Raw genomic sequence first — 13811 nt, forward strand, 5'->3', positions numbered from 1 at the left:
CTAAGCGTTTGTGGACTACTGATCGTAGCGCTGGATACAGAAGATGTGCTTGAGTGATGGTAAAAGGATGCTTTTGTTGTAGATTTGTTGGTGTTGCTGTTAGCCATCAGTCACTGTAAGCTTCAAGCTAAACGTGGCCAGCTTTTTCTGCTTTCTTTCCTCTCACCAAAGAAGCGATGTAGCAGTGAAAAAGCATCTTAGTGATCTCTTTATTTGTGAGTTTTTGGAAGGTAAAATATGCTTCTTCTTTTTTTAGGTGACATAATTGCTTTAACCTGAAATTAAGAGTGGAAACCCCCCAAACTGAAAAACTGCATTCACTCTGTATAATGGACTCCAAACAAATCTGCATTATATTATCAGTTGAGGGCTTTTTATTGAAAGTGCAAGTCATTCTCCTCCCAGAATGGCATCATCCAGATGTCACAGTTTGTTCGATGAAACCTGGAATCATTTTGTGACACAAAAAGGAATCCGTTGGCTAATCCTCAGTGGGGCTCAGTCAGGAACAGCTGAGCAAAATATTGAGTTACAAAGAGAAATTATCTGTTACTAATGAAGGTTGAGGCATGAGTGGTTTGTAGCATGCAAGGGTAGCTGCAGAGCAGGAATATTAATGTAGCATGAGTGAAGAGGAAGTGAACGTGGTTGCTCACTGTTTTGTAACTCCTTTTTAAAATGGAAACAAGCTTGTCAAGTGCTGTCATCCACATGAAGAGGGGAGAGTCTGTCTATTCTCCAAAAGTGCTGCAGAAATCGAGAAATCGTCTCTCAACACAGGACGTGTAGATACGAGAGCAGATGCTTGCATTCTACATTGACTGCCCAATTCTATAATAGCACATCAAATGATGGTTATTATTGTCTATGAAATGCATTTGCCATATGATAACAGCCCTTTGGCTTCATGATCTGATGGCTATGCAGTGCAAAGTTCCCCGGCCAGGTTATTAATGGATAGTTAGACATGGATCAGCCAAAGGTGAGCCAAATACAGTAACCTTTCATCCATGGATAATAGGCTTTGCCACTCAGGAATGGCTCTTGGCGAGCCTCGTGGCATGGATGTCCGGCAGCTCGTATGCAGACGTGATAATAAGAGGAGACGTGATCACGGCTCTGGTGTTGCAAAGAGGCAGTAACAGGCAATAGTTATAGGACATTTTTCCTGTTGGTAGCAATTAGTTAGCGGCAGCATAAACCTCTGCTTTTGTCAGAGGAGATGGTGTTGAGCCAACCTTGGAAAGGGGTGTTTTTAAAGTGTGTGTGTGTGTGTGTGTGTGTGTGTGTGTGTGTGTGTGTGTGTGTGTGTGTGTGTGTGTGTGTGTGTCAGTCTGCCTCCACAATAAATAAAAGGGTGGAGCACTGAAAACATGTTTGCTAACTATTTTCCCCTCTGCAGGTCTGCATCGCCTGATTAGAGGAAAACTCCCCTGTAGAGACAGAGTGTCGGGTGTCCAGCAGGTGGCACAGTTGGTGCTGCTGTGGATAAATGCAATCTTAATGCCATGCTTGCATCAGCAAATCCAGATGTGATGCAAAATGATGCACACCCCCCCCCCCCAGCTGATGTTTCATGGCCAAATTATCAATATTATTTCCTCCTGTCTGCACATTTAAATGTCAATCCAAGTATAGGTGACTGGTTAATGATGCCCTGCTGTGTCTCTAATGGTGTCTCTGTGAATTTATTTGATTCTCAAGTGGGGAATAAGGAACTTTATTAACACGGTATACTGTCGAGTGTAATTGAAGTTGTGCAGCTTGATTGAAATTGTCAGGATGATGTAATAAAAACTTTATGTGTGTGAGAGCAGGTCAGATTTGGTGATTTAAAGGTTATTTTCACATTGTGGGATCATAAAAGAAGCAGACCACCATAAACAACATGTGCAAAAAGTGCCTCGGTCATTTTGATGCCTGCAGTTTTACAGTTACCGTCACCGTTGCTTCGGGGGTCTTGGTTATTGTGCACTTGATGACAGAGAATGGCTTCTGAATTAGAACAGGATATCCTGTATGTAATATGTCCATTTTAGAAGCGTATGATATAAGAGCTCCGCCAGAAACCCGCTCTCCCGTGCTCTCTGTAATTGGATTCTACAGGATACCCTGAAGTTACTAATACAAAGCTCACACAAGAGATCACGGCAAGTCTGACCTTCGACCTTTAACGGCACATCTTGCCCTCCTGCACATGCCTAGAACAACTTCACTGCACCATGATTGGTAGGACAGTGTAAATTGGACCTGGTTTGATTATCCCTAATTTCTTAATCCTCTACATTTGTACATGAGTACATTTGTTTATGTGATTTCAACTGATTTTTACATGTGTCACTTTTTGGAGGTTCCTAATTTAGAATTTAATTTCGCTGTCTGTGGATCAGGTGTATCACACATCTTTGACTTCACGTGAAGTATTAGCTGTGGTAACATGGTGGTATCACCACCTCCTGTGTCTGCCACATAAGACAAAAGAAATCAGCAGCTTTACTCTTCGTTACTCTGGGGAGCTTGTAGTTGGTGCTTTTAATATTTGGCAAACGCGGTTATCTCTGCTGAGCTGAACCAATGAGCGGCATGGTTAATACTCCAATTAAAGATAAATGGAGCTCAGCCTGGTGCCTTCTCCTGCTAGTACAGAGTTATCCAGCAATGTTATATCCTACATGGCTTATAAGCAGTAGAGTGGCATTTTTAAAGTTATTGTAATTCTGATTTTTCATTTTATAACTCCAGCAATGTCTTCTTCTTCTACTTCTTCCTCTTCTTCTTCTTCTTCTTGTAAGAAGTAATATTCGTGGTATTATAAGCTGTTCATATAGCGCCTTTCAAAACATAGTTACACAGGGCTTGACAGTTATAAACCAGAACAATTTAAAACACAGGGTTTTAGACGGATCAACACTTAAAACAGTAAAAGCGATTTGGAGCAAGTGCCCTCTGGTCAAAGTGCTTTTTGGTGAGATGATTTTCCGTACAGTAATCAAGTCATGTGGAAATAAGAGGATGCTCTCTCTGCGTCTGAACGTAAGAATAGATCTTACTTTTGCCACGTTTCTGAGTTCACTGTATATTGAATATTTCATATCATAAATGCACACGATATGTTATATATTGCATATTTCTGAATGGTGTATATCTTACACTTCTGGAGTGTGTTTTGGGAATTTTCTGGGGTTTTTTTTGTGACATATTAGCGGTAGCCACCTGGTTGCTGCAGTGAGGAGGTGGCTGACACAACAGACTGAGCAAGAGAGAGAGAGAGAGAGAGAGAGAGAGGAAGAGAAAGCAGGAGGGGAAGAGGGAGGAGGAGAGGGATGGGAGGAAAACAGCCAGTCGGGAGGCAAACCCCACACTGTAGCGGTGTTTTCAGGAGGAGAGCTTCGTGCCTACACCTCCCCCTCTCTCTCCTCCTTCTCTGTCTCTCTCTCCCCCCCTCTCTCTGGTGTCTTGGCTCTTTTTTTTTTTTTCTTTTTTTTTTGCTCTTCAGGCTTGACTTAAAAAAAGGATCTAGCAGCTCCTGTGTTGCTGGTGAACAGGACTCAGAGGCATTTCTGGTGCAGATTTACCTGGATTCCAATGGTCATGGTCAAAGAAAAAGGTATTCTAACAGTCAGGGAGTGTGTATACACATGTGTGTCTGATGTGTGTGTTTTCATGGCGTTTGTTTTGTCAGCCGTGTTGTTGACTATGTTGTGTCTGGTTAGATTGGCTCAAACGTGCGTCTGGTTGTTTCAACTGCTCAGTTTGATCCATTTTGATTTGATATTGGACATGCAGCTGTACGACAGAGTCATGGTGATATGGTTTTCTTTATGTGGGTGTGAAGCAGAACAAAAAGACCACATGATTGTCTGTCCTGCAACTTCTAAGGATCCGATTGACCGTCCTAAGACTCGGATGCACTCGAGCAGCTGATGCTCGGGTAGAAGTCTGTTTAATTTGGCAGCGTCAGGCTTTATGTAAATGTGTCTGGTGGAACAAAGCATCTGTCATGTTGTACAGCAGCTTGACAACAAATATCAAACGTCACTACATTCACGCAGTTTTTGTTTAAAATGATGCACCTTTTGATGAGGTCGGACTAAAAGTGTTCAATATACAGAGAAAAGTGGAGCACTTGTGTAGAGATCCACACTGCGCAGAGCTATGGACTTCTATCTCTCTTGCACTCTCCCTCTCCCTCTCCCTCTCTCTCTCTCTCTCTCTCTCTCTCTCTCTCTCTCTCAGTCTGTCTGCAGCCGTTGCCATGGTGACCATCTACAAGGTACACTCCATTGTTGTCAGCTGTGGCCTCATTCATAGTGTCCTGATAAAAGAAAAAACGGTGGTTGTTTCCTCCTATAACGGAGGTCAGTCAGCCGTGTAGGATGAATTAGGCAGGAGGTTGAGGAGCGCGGCTCGCCGATGTTAACATTCCTGGTCATTTGTGGGGACGTGGTTACCGTGAGGTGGACTGTTGTCAGGATGAGTCACAGCAAGCAGCAACATAGGTCTCAGTCTCCTGTTAAAAGAAATGACAGCAATGATTCAATGCCGCTACGGACAAATAAATGATCTAAAAACTGACGTGGAACTGATTTTGTAAAGGTAATAAAAGTGAATCTGTAATCTGACACATTAATGGCTGTGATGGGAGGAGGAAACCATTAGATCACCTTTCCATTTAGACCAGTGGACTGGAAATGACTATGATGTAATTAATCACAATAGTGAGTCATTATACGTTATCACCAGCAGATATTACATTCCCGTAATACTGTCTTGAGTTAAAGTGATATATTTCCCTCCTGTGCTTCGCTTCATCTTCCAGCTCTTGCAGACAGAGTTTGTGTTCTATGTGTGGGCATGAGATATTTCTGTGCTTGGTCTGAAAATATTTTTCTCACGAAAAAACATGTTTACAGATTTCTTGGACAGATATGTAGGTTTGTTTATCTATCTGACAGCGTGCTGATGGCCGGAGGTGGCGTCCGGCCCAAGAAGTGTTCTCTTGATGTGGACTTGACTCGTGGCCACAAATAAAGGCCTTTGCCATTGGGTCCCTTTGCTGGCAGAACACCCATAACCTCTGGCTGCCACATGTTCATCTCCCACAATGCCCCTGAAAGTTTTCCGTGCACTTATAACTCACTCTCTTGCCTGCCGACGCCTGGCATGTGTCAGTGGCAGGAGGCTTCTCTGGGTCCAAGTAGAGGCCAATGGGAAGGTTTTTACTTTGTTTCAACTTAAATAGAGATGAGACCTCAATGTGGCGGGGCGGCATGGCCCGGAGGTAGAGTGGCCGTCAAGCAATCGAATGGTCACTAGCTTGATTCTCACTTTCCCTCGTGACCATGTCCAAGTATCCTTGAGCAAGATACTGAGCCCCTAATTGCTCCTGGTGGCCCTGAGGACTGGCGACCCGTTCAGGGTGAACCCTGCCTCTCCCCCAATGTCGGCTTGGATAGGGTCCAGCCCCCCCCCCCCCACACACACACACACACACACAAAATTTTTATCAAATAAGTAGTATAGAAAAGGGATGGATAGATGGATCTTAACCTGAGCAGAACCAGGTCAAATATGATACAATAAAATAAAATATTCTGCGTGCTTAGAATGATTAATCTTAATCAAGGGACTGCAGTGTTAGCGTTTTGACTGCTAGCAGGTGGTTGTCCTATTTCCAAAGCCAAGAATACCTTTGAAATAGTTTGTAATTTATTTGGGCCATGTGCATCTGATTCGTCCCTCCTCTGTTCTCTGCATTTATTGCGTACAGTAAGCAGCTCTGCTGACCATGCTTCAGTGACATCGATAATTGTTACATCCCTGCAAGTAAGCATCAATTCCCAGAATTCTCTCTGTCAATAATCGGAATGTTTTCTCTTAACATGAAAAGTCCAATGTCAGTGCGCCTCTGTAGCTGCCTCCCCTGATTTTGCAAAGTGCTGCAGACAACTGCAGTGGTGTCTCATCTTTGAAGCTTGCCAGTGTCTACTCCCTGAAAGAGAAGATAAACCCTTTCACAGACATCAATGCATCACAGGCTCACACACACACACACACACACACACACACACACACACACACACACACACACACACATAGACACATACTGTTTGTGCAGCTGGTACACTGGACCAGAATATACAGATGAGATAAGTGCTCGGTCGGGAAGTGACAGCCACTGACCTAAAACATACAGACTAAATCAACACGAACAACATGAGAACCAGAAGAAAGAACCAGGCTGCAGCCATACATCATGCCAATCACCCTCCCTGTCTGGCATCTATCAGTTTGACAGGACAGTGGAGAAAGAATGGGCTGCTATTCTGAGGCGAAGAGCCAAGGCCTTCATCAGCTCCACTTCTGCAAACACAATGGCTTCTGCAGCTCATGAAGTCACCATTGTCTCCTCTCAGATAAGTGGCTGGACTGGAAGTCTCTCTCGGTCTTTATCAGTGAATTATTATTGTGTACCTGCCCCAAAACAAACGGTTTGCACTGTAGCATTCAGCTATTTAGAGCTGATCATTATTCTAAGCCCAGGTCCCTGAGGATTAGTTGTTCAAGGTTGGGAGGGGGGGCTGGTGGAGGGCGATAGGGCGGTGCACATGCACAAATTTTGCCCCTTGTTTGAAGTGCTTTGTGTGGGACGCTGGTGGCAGTGAATACAGCCATACATATTCATGGAGGGGAGGGTTAAGAGCTTCCTTTTATGTCTGGGTGATGAAGAACCCAGCACGCCCTCCCCCAAACACGCTTACACACACACACACACACACACACACACACACACACACACATGTTACTATCTTCTTGGGGACCTGTCATTGATATTCAATTATCTACATGCATTCACTTGCCCTTAACCTGAACCCGAACCATCATGAAGTGAAAGCCTGGACCCAACTCTAAAACCAAGTCTGAACCCTCAAAGAGCCATTCAGCATTTTGGCACCACAAAGTAGATCAGACCCCACAAGTATAGCGAGTTGCCTCCCTCATTAAATGAGGCCACACACACAAACACACACATCAGATCATGTTTTTAGATTTCGTGTTGGCCATATTTTGGGCCCTTTGATACACATCATCGATCAGACATGTAAAGATCAGCTGAGAGGTGATGGCAGAGGGAATATTCTCAGTTTGTTTATGGTTTATTTGGAGTATCTTCCAGATTCTTGGGTTAGGTTATAGAGAAAAAATGTAAATAAATGTAAGTAATAAAACAAAACTTTAACTGCTGCTATTGGACCGAGCATGATTCAACTCCAGCTCAGTTAATCAGTCAAATAATTCCGTTCAATTAAGTGATAAAAGCATTCATTCATTCATTCTATTAAAGGAATACAAATCCACAGTATCATCTAGTAGTCCGGTTTTACTTTTGTGTAAAATATTCCTTTACGTGCTGTTCGGGGTCATTTAGACAAACAATCCCTTGTAACAGTGCAAATTCCCACTGAAGCCCATGTGGTAGAGTCTGCATTCCCTCCTCGGTAGAGTCAGTTTGATGCTCTGCTCCTCTCTGGATGGTGGTTGGGATGCATGAGCGGGAGATGATATGGATTGGAATTTCTCAGTGTCAAAATCAAAGGACTTCTTGGCGAGGACCCACTCAGTTATCCTGGAATTAGTGTCCCACATATTCTTCAATCATGACAGGGCTCTGTGGTCTGTTTCAAAGCTGAACTTCCTTCCCAGATGTTGGTAACAAAGATGGAAAACTTCTTTTTCCACCACTGAACAGTTCACATCAACATGTCTGTTGAAATTTGTGCTAATAACGCACAGTACAGATCTCTTGGTTCCCTCCACAGCGGGTCGCCGCTCCACTGTCCAGGTCAGGTAATTGAAATCCAAGGGTGAGAGCACTCTTGTCAGGGCGGACATTAGGGCCTACATCCTTAATCTACTGAGACGCTTATTTCAGAGGAGCCCGACTTTCCTCTCAGCTTGAACCGTAGACGTCGACATCATCAGCGTAAGCAGCAGCGCATAATTCTCCGCTTGTCCATCATCTTTTGGAATGTTGCTGGAATTCCAACAAAGCCCAACTGTAGGATGGTGACCTGGAAATTAACAAAAGAAACTGTTATCTGCATGCTCTTCTCTGTAGGGGAGGCTGCTAGCACCCCTGCATAAATCTAGGGTATGATGCAACGACTATCAACCCTGTGTAACTCACTCCACTGACTTCCCTCATATCCAGACAGAGCCTCAGCGGGACGTCTTTCTTGGGGACACGTCTTTGTTTACGGTTTGGAGTGAGGATCTGGTAAGTCACCTTCCTCGCCAACCGTTTGTTCTCAGGTGTTACTGACAGGACCTGCTGCTCACCAGACCTCAAGCTTGGTCCTACCAGACCTTTTCCTGGACCTGGTGGTTGTTTTCATCAGTGAGCACCACAAATTAGATCATTACATGTTACGTCTTTATTCTTCTTCTACCTTTGGCTATTCAGGGAGAAAAAACTGTCCGCATCTCCACTAACACCAACCAAGAGGTAGTTCTGGGCTGATGCTGGTGCTGGTTCAGAGTTGGTTGAACTTGTGAACCTCTGAAGAACCACTTAGCTCTTCCCCAGGCTGGAGAGTCTCTGTAGAGCCATGTGTTTGCAGCACTAGCTTAGCACACGTTTTTGTTGTGACGCTACATTACATGCGTTGGCCCTGCTTTTGCAAGGATCTTGCTATTCAAACACCATTGGTCTTCATTGGGATTTCTCTTGAGTGAAAGGGGTAGAGACTTTGGTCTGCATGAGACCCTGAGTGAGCCTCTCGTGGGTGGCTCACACGCTGGTCTGTGTTCTCTGTGCGGAATCCAGAATTTACTGGTACTGCTGATCTTTTTCAGTGGGCAAGAAGAACGAGTAGGACCTCCCTCATCACAGTTGTGAAAAACAAGCTGAGCTTTACTGTCTGACTGAGCCTGGGTGGGTCTACAACTATGGGTTTCTGGTGTCGGCCTGACTGGAGGTATAATTTGCTGAACCATCTTAACCAAATCCAAATTGGTTTGAAGGAACCAGCGTAGCATTTGACTCCTGCTTCCTCGTGAGACGTTAACGTAGATGTCAATCTGTCACAGCAGCCTCCACAGCCATGGCTTGTGTTCTTTTGACCCAAGCCTTCAAATCACATATTCTTCAACGTCTCTTTACGAAACGAGGGCACGGCGAGCACCGTGACCCTACGGACCAGATTAGATAGATGTGGGAGGGGACAAGTGTGTTGTGCACAGGAACCAGGCACATCTGGGTCATAAATATTGTGTTGGATGTGTTGGAGAAGGACTGCTGCTGTCTGACTCCCCTGTGTTTGTCACTGGTTCTCTGTTGAAACCATGCACGCATGCACGCGCATACACACACACACACACACATACATACACACACACACTTATTGTACAGACACACTGTTTAGGATGCTGTCTTGTCTGCGTATACTGGAAACTGTCTGCACATCTTACGGTAACAAAGGCATTGAGCAACTGAATATTTTATAGATCTTTTTATTCTCCCTCTCTCATCTTTTGTTTAATTGAAGCTTCTGCTCCTAACGAATCATCAGACTTCAAGGTAAGAAACAAAGTCTGAATCTTTTCCAGCAAATCCCACTTTCTCCATCGATACCCCCCCAATCTATTGTTGTCCACCGATGAGGCCAGAGGGAATCTGTCTTTGGGGGATTCTCAATGGCTTGCCTCACTTCCCTCCTGAGTATCATCTGCAACCTTTGTTATTGCCAATTCAGCGAGACTCTGCTTAAATAGGTTATGGGTGGGTGGGAGTGCAGCCCCCTTTCCTCTGCACCAGGCTTTACGATGCTCTGCCGGTTATTGTTCCCTCAGCACCGTGGATGTGTCTGTGTGTGTGTGTGTGTGTGTGTATGTGTGGGGATGCATTGTGTGTTTAGGCTCTTATCAGTCACTTTATCCCTCGGTGATGAGGCAGGACAGATCACTCTGTCAGCAGAGCCAACACTTCCAGCCAAGAATCAGGAATGTGTACACCAGTCGGAAAAATTGTACAACTGTATATTTCACAGCAAGTTGCTTCGTGCTGAGGTTGCCTCATGTACCACATGCTTACTTATTTATAGTGTTATATAATATACATTCTAGAAAATGAAGCACCATTTTGCTGTGATCGTAAGAACCACTAGAACTCATTAGAAGTTTTCATTTTAAATCTGTGTTGTTGAAGTAAATGCGGTTGTAAGAATGGAGGCCTGCTGCTAAACAGTTAATAAGATTCCACATCCAAACAAACCTTCTTCCTCTAGTGAATTTAAAAGCCCTTTTTATGTTCTTCATTTTTTATGAAACACCATGTAGATTACTCATCTGGGTTGCCACAGTCTCCCTCTCTCTCTCTCTCTCTTGCAGCTGAAGCAAACGCAGCACTTCATAGTGGAGCAGGCCGAGTTAAGCTGGAAAAACACAGCTCACTCATTCCCATCCAAACCTCAGGTTTTAGATCGTCTGCGCATGGGATTGAATGAAACATCTGTCTTGGATTGTTGTCAAACTGTTATGACGTAAGCAGTGTTGACTTTTCCACGCTGGGCTGTCTCTGCTGTCAACGCAACACGCTATTAAATGTTAAAAATAGTCAAGTCAGTAATACAAACAGGCTAAACAACAATCATTTTTACTTTAACCCTCTTAGCCCTAAGAAGTGTCACAAATGATGGCAGGTGGAGGAAGAAAACAAAAATGTATTTTGTAAAATGTAGCAGCGATAAGTGCATTGTGATAATTGAAATTGAAAAAAAAGAAAGGCGTGGTTGAAAGTACAGTAAATTTTCACATGCTTTTCACTGAATATTTGTTTCATTCCAGTTGAGCTGAGCAGATTCTTGCAGAATTTTAGTTGGTTTTTTTTTTTTTGTGTGTTGCTGCCATTTGTTTTGGCTCAACTTTGATGTTGCATGATTTTGTTGAAGTGATTTTGGTGATGAATTGAAATTTGTGCTTAGATTTGGTTATTTTTCCGAATGGACTTATAGCCCACATGTAAGTCAGTCAAGGACCGTCGGGAAGCTTTAAATCCATTTTTGTTTTTACAACTACAGCAGATTTTTAGGATTTATTTTATGAAAAATTCCTCTCGAACCATCAGAGGGTTTGGGGGCTCAAAGTTGCTCTGGTAAATATTTTCAATAAAAACGAGACAAAAATGAACATAGATAAAGTGTTTGGGTTTCAACATGAATTAACAGCCAGCTCTGATGTTCCCATGAGGAGAATTTCAGTGTTTCTGCTGGTCATCGCAGGCTCGTACGGCCTGCAATTTTACTTCAGTTTGGTTTATTCTCACCGCACGAATCAGTTAATGTTCACATTTAAATTATTGTTTGGATCTAATGTTAAATGAGTTAAAATGAAGAACCAGTTCAGTGTGTTTTGCAAGCCTGTACATGAACATTTCAACAAATCCTTCAACGAGCGCCGTGTTTGAAGTATCAGCAACAACAAACTCACTGTAACCAAGATGCAATAAACCACCACATCAATAATGTACATGCAACAGAGTTCCCCCGTACACTCGGCGAGTGTGTTCCCATCAGTCAATGCTTCAGTGGAGTCTTGCAGTACCTTGGATAGTTTTGGTTGTGTTCTTCAGCAGGAACCCGCTCTTGTACGGGAATCCAAAGGTCTAGAGGTCATGCCTGGGTAAGCTTGCCCTCGACTTCAAGCCACTTGAACAGACTGGACCTTCAGTTATTGATCACTCATTGACTTGTCAGAAATAGTTCATTCCTCTTACTTCCAAAAATAAAACAACAACAACCCAACATGTAAAGAAAACCAAATCTATCACAATCAAACTGATGTCATCTCCAGAAGAAATTAGCATTTTTTGAAATCAAGCAAAACAAGTAATTCACTATTTTAAACTAGTGTCATCTTTCCGTTGTCCATATTGATCTCTTCAGATTAAGTACATTTACATAATAAAATACCTGATAACACAAAGTAACATTTCACTTTATTATTAAAAACATGCAGATGTTTCAACCAGAACACGATTAACACGGATATTATATCACTGCTGCAGTCGTTGGTTTGCTCTTATCCCAGTTCTACTGGTACGCACACAGTTGTTTGTTTGTTGGTTTCAAACCAAACGAAATCCCACTGGGTCTCTTCCACGTTCCAGACCAACCGATTCACAGATACATAATCATTAAAGGCTCTGTGGTGTAATCAGAGATGCTCTATTCAAGGATGATGCAAAATTCACCTCAGCGACAATGGGGAGACAGGATCTGTCATCGTAAACGAAGGTCACGTTCGCCGAATGCCTCCTAAAGGGTCGAAAATTTATGTGACACAGATACAGGAAATGACTGAGAGCACCGTCGCCTCCGTCTCTGCTTGAAAACCCCCGAAGATGCTCTGGAACAAAAGATGATGAGATGATTGCAAGCTGGACAGCACTTCCTCTCTCCTACAGTGGGCACAACTGCCCGTCCCACCTGCCACCCTGACGTGTTGCGAACATCAAATGGATGAATGAAAGCATGAATTATTTCAGTTTTTGTTTAAATTTAGATTTTTTTTAATACTTTTCCGTTTTTGCATAGTTTTCCATGTCCCCGTTTATGTGTGCGCGCATTTGAGTCTAGTTCTCTCCATTTCCTGTGTTAAGTCACAGTGTCCATGATATCACTTCCGCCGCACCATAAATTCTTTTTTTAAACAGCGAAGTCATAGTGCAACCAAGAGGTTACAGGAAGTACGCGTGATGCGGCATCATTTGATTGACGTCACGCTGTGAGGCGTGTGTCTCGGTTTTACAGAGAGCCTGAATATGAAAGATCGCCTAGCATCTGGAGCGGGCGTCACCGGACACGCATGTGACCACACAGGCTCCTGCCAGGTGTGAAGTGGCGTGCTCATCCTGTACACTTTTAAATGCTGGGTCCAAACTGAACCATTGTCCTGCTGAGCGTGATCACATGACCACACACCGCCGCTCCTCCTCCTCCCAAAATCCCTCCATCCTCCTGCTGTTTTCACTGTCTCACATCGGCTTTAAATCCCCTTCCAGTGCTAATCACAAATACAGCAAAGGTTTGCGTGTCAATAAAAGCAGCCTGAAGTGCCTCATTAAGACGAGGCCCTTTTATTGGTTCGATTTTACTGCAATTAAACCATCTCACAATATCAGAAAGCCACCACAACAGTCGGAGAGCGACGCAAGGTGTGCAAAGTCATCAATAATCCAGACTCTCTCTTTGGTAGACCATCGATTGGTCATGAGTCTATTTCTGTGCCTTTGGCGGGGTTTTATTTTAGCCCGGCAGACTAATGATTCATTGCAGAGCATAAAAAGGAAAGGACCCTTTCATGTGTATTCTTAGTGTTTGTGTTTGATATATCTTTGTTTGAAAAAGGCTGAGAAAAGAGAGGTAGAGAGAGAGAGAGAGAGAGAGGGGCTGTGTTGTGCTACTTTCAGAGCAGCTTAGGAAATGTGTGCATGTGTTCATGTGTTGTGCAGAATAGCGTCTGGCCTAACTTCCTGAAGAGACCCACAGGCTGACATATCATAGATGTGAAGATAAGTCTGCCGTGTTGATAACACTTCTTTAATTGCAATGGCTGTCAAAAACACGCACATTACGAAAGTGATATCTAAATCTTTAAAAATCAATTTTTGCCTCCTTTTCTTTCAGTGAACAATTTATCTGACAAATCGTGCATGCTAAAATAATTTCATGGAACATAGAGCAGGTTTACAGCCTGTTATGCTAATATGTTTTCCTTTGAGGTTGAAAGTACAGAGGGATTTCATCAATACT

General features: G+C 43.4%; 1 protein-coding gene across 11 annotated transcripts in view; it reads left to right on the forward strand.

The window, feature by feature from the left end:
• Window positions 1-13811, forward strand: part of ablim1a (actin binding LIM protein 1a) — a 40310-nt gene that overhangs the window by 3352 nt on the left and 23147 nt on the right. The window lies entirely within an intron of this gene.

This window comes from Aulostomus chinensis, chromosome 16, assembly GCF_037954235.1.
Source record: "Aulostomus chinensis isolate RoL2024-O1b breed Wild chromosome 16, RoL_Achi_v1.0, whole genome shotgun sequence".
In the NCBI taxonomy this organism is placed as follows: domain Eukaryota; kingdom Metazoa; phylum Chordata; class Actinopteri; order Syngnathiformes; family Aulostomidae; genus Aulostomus; species Aulostomus chinensis.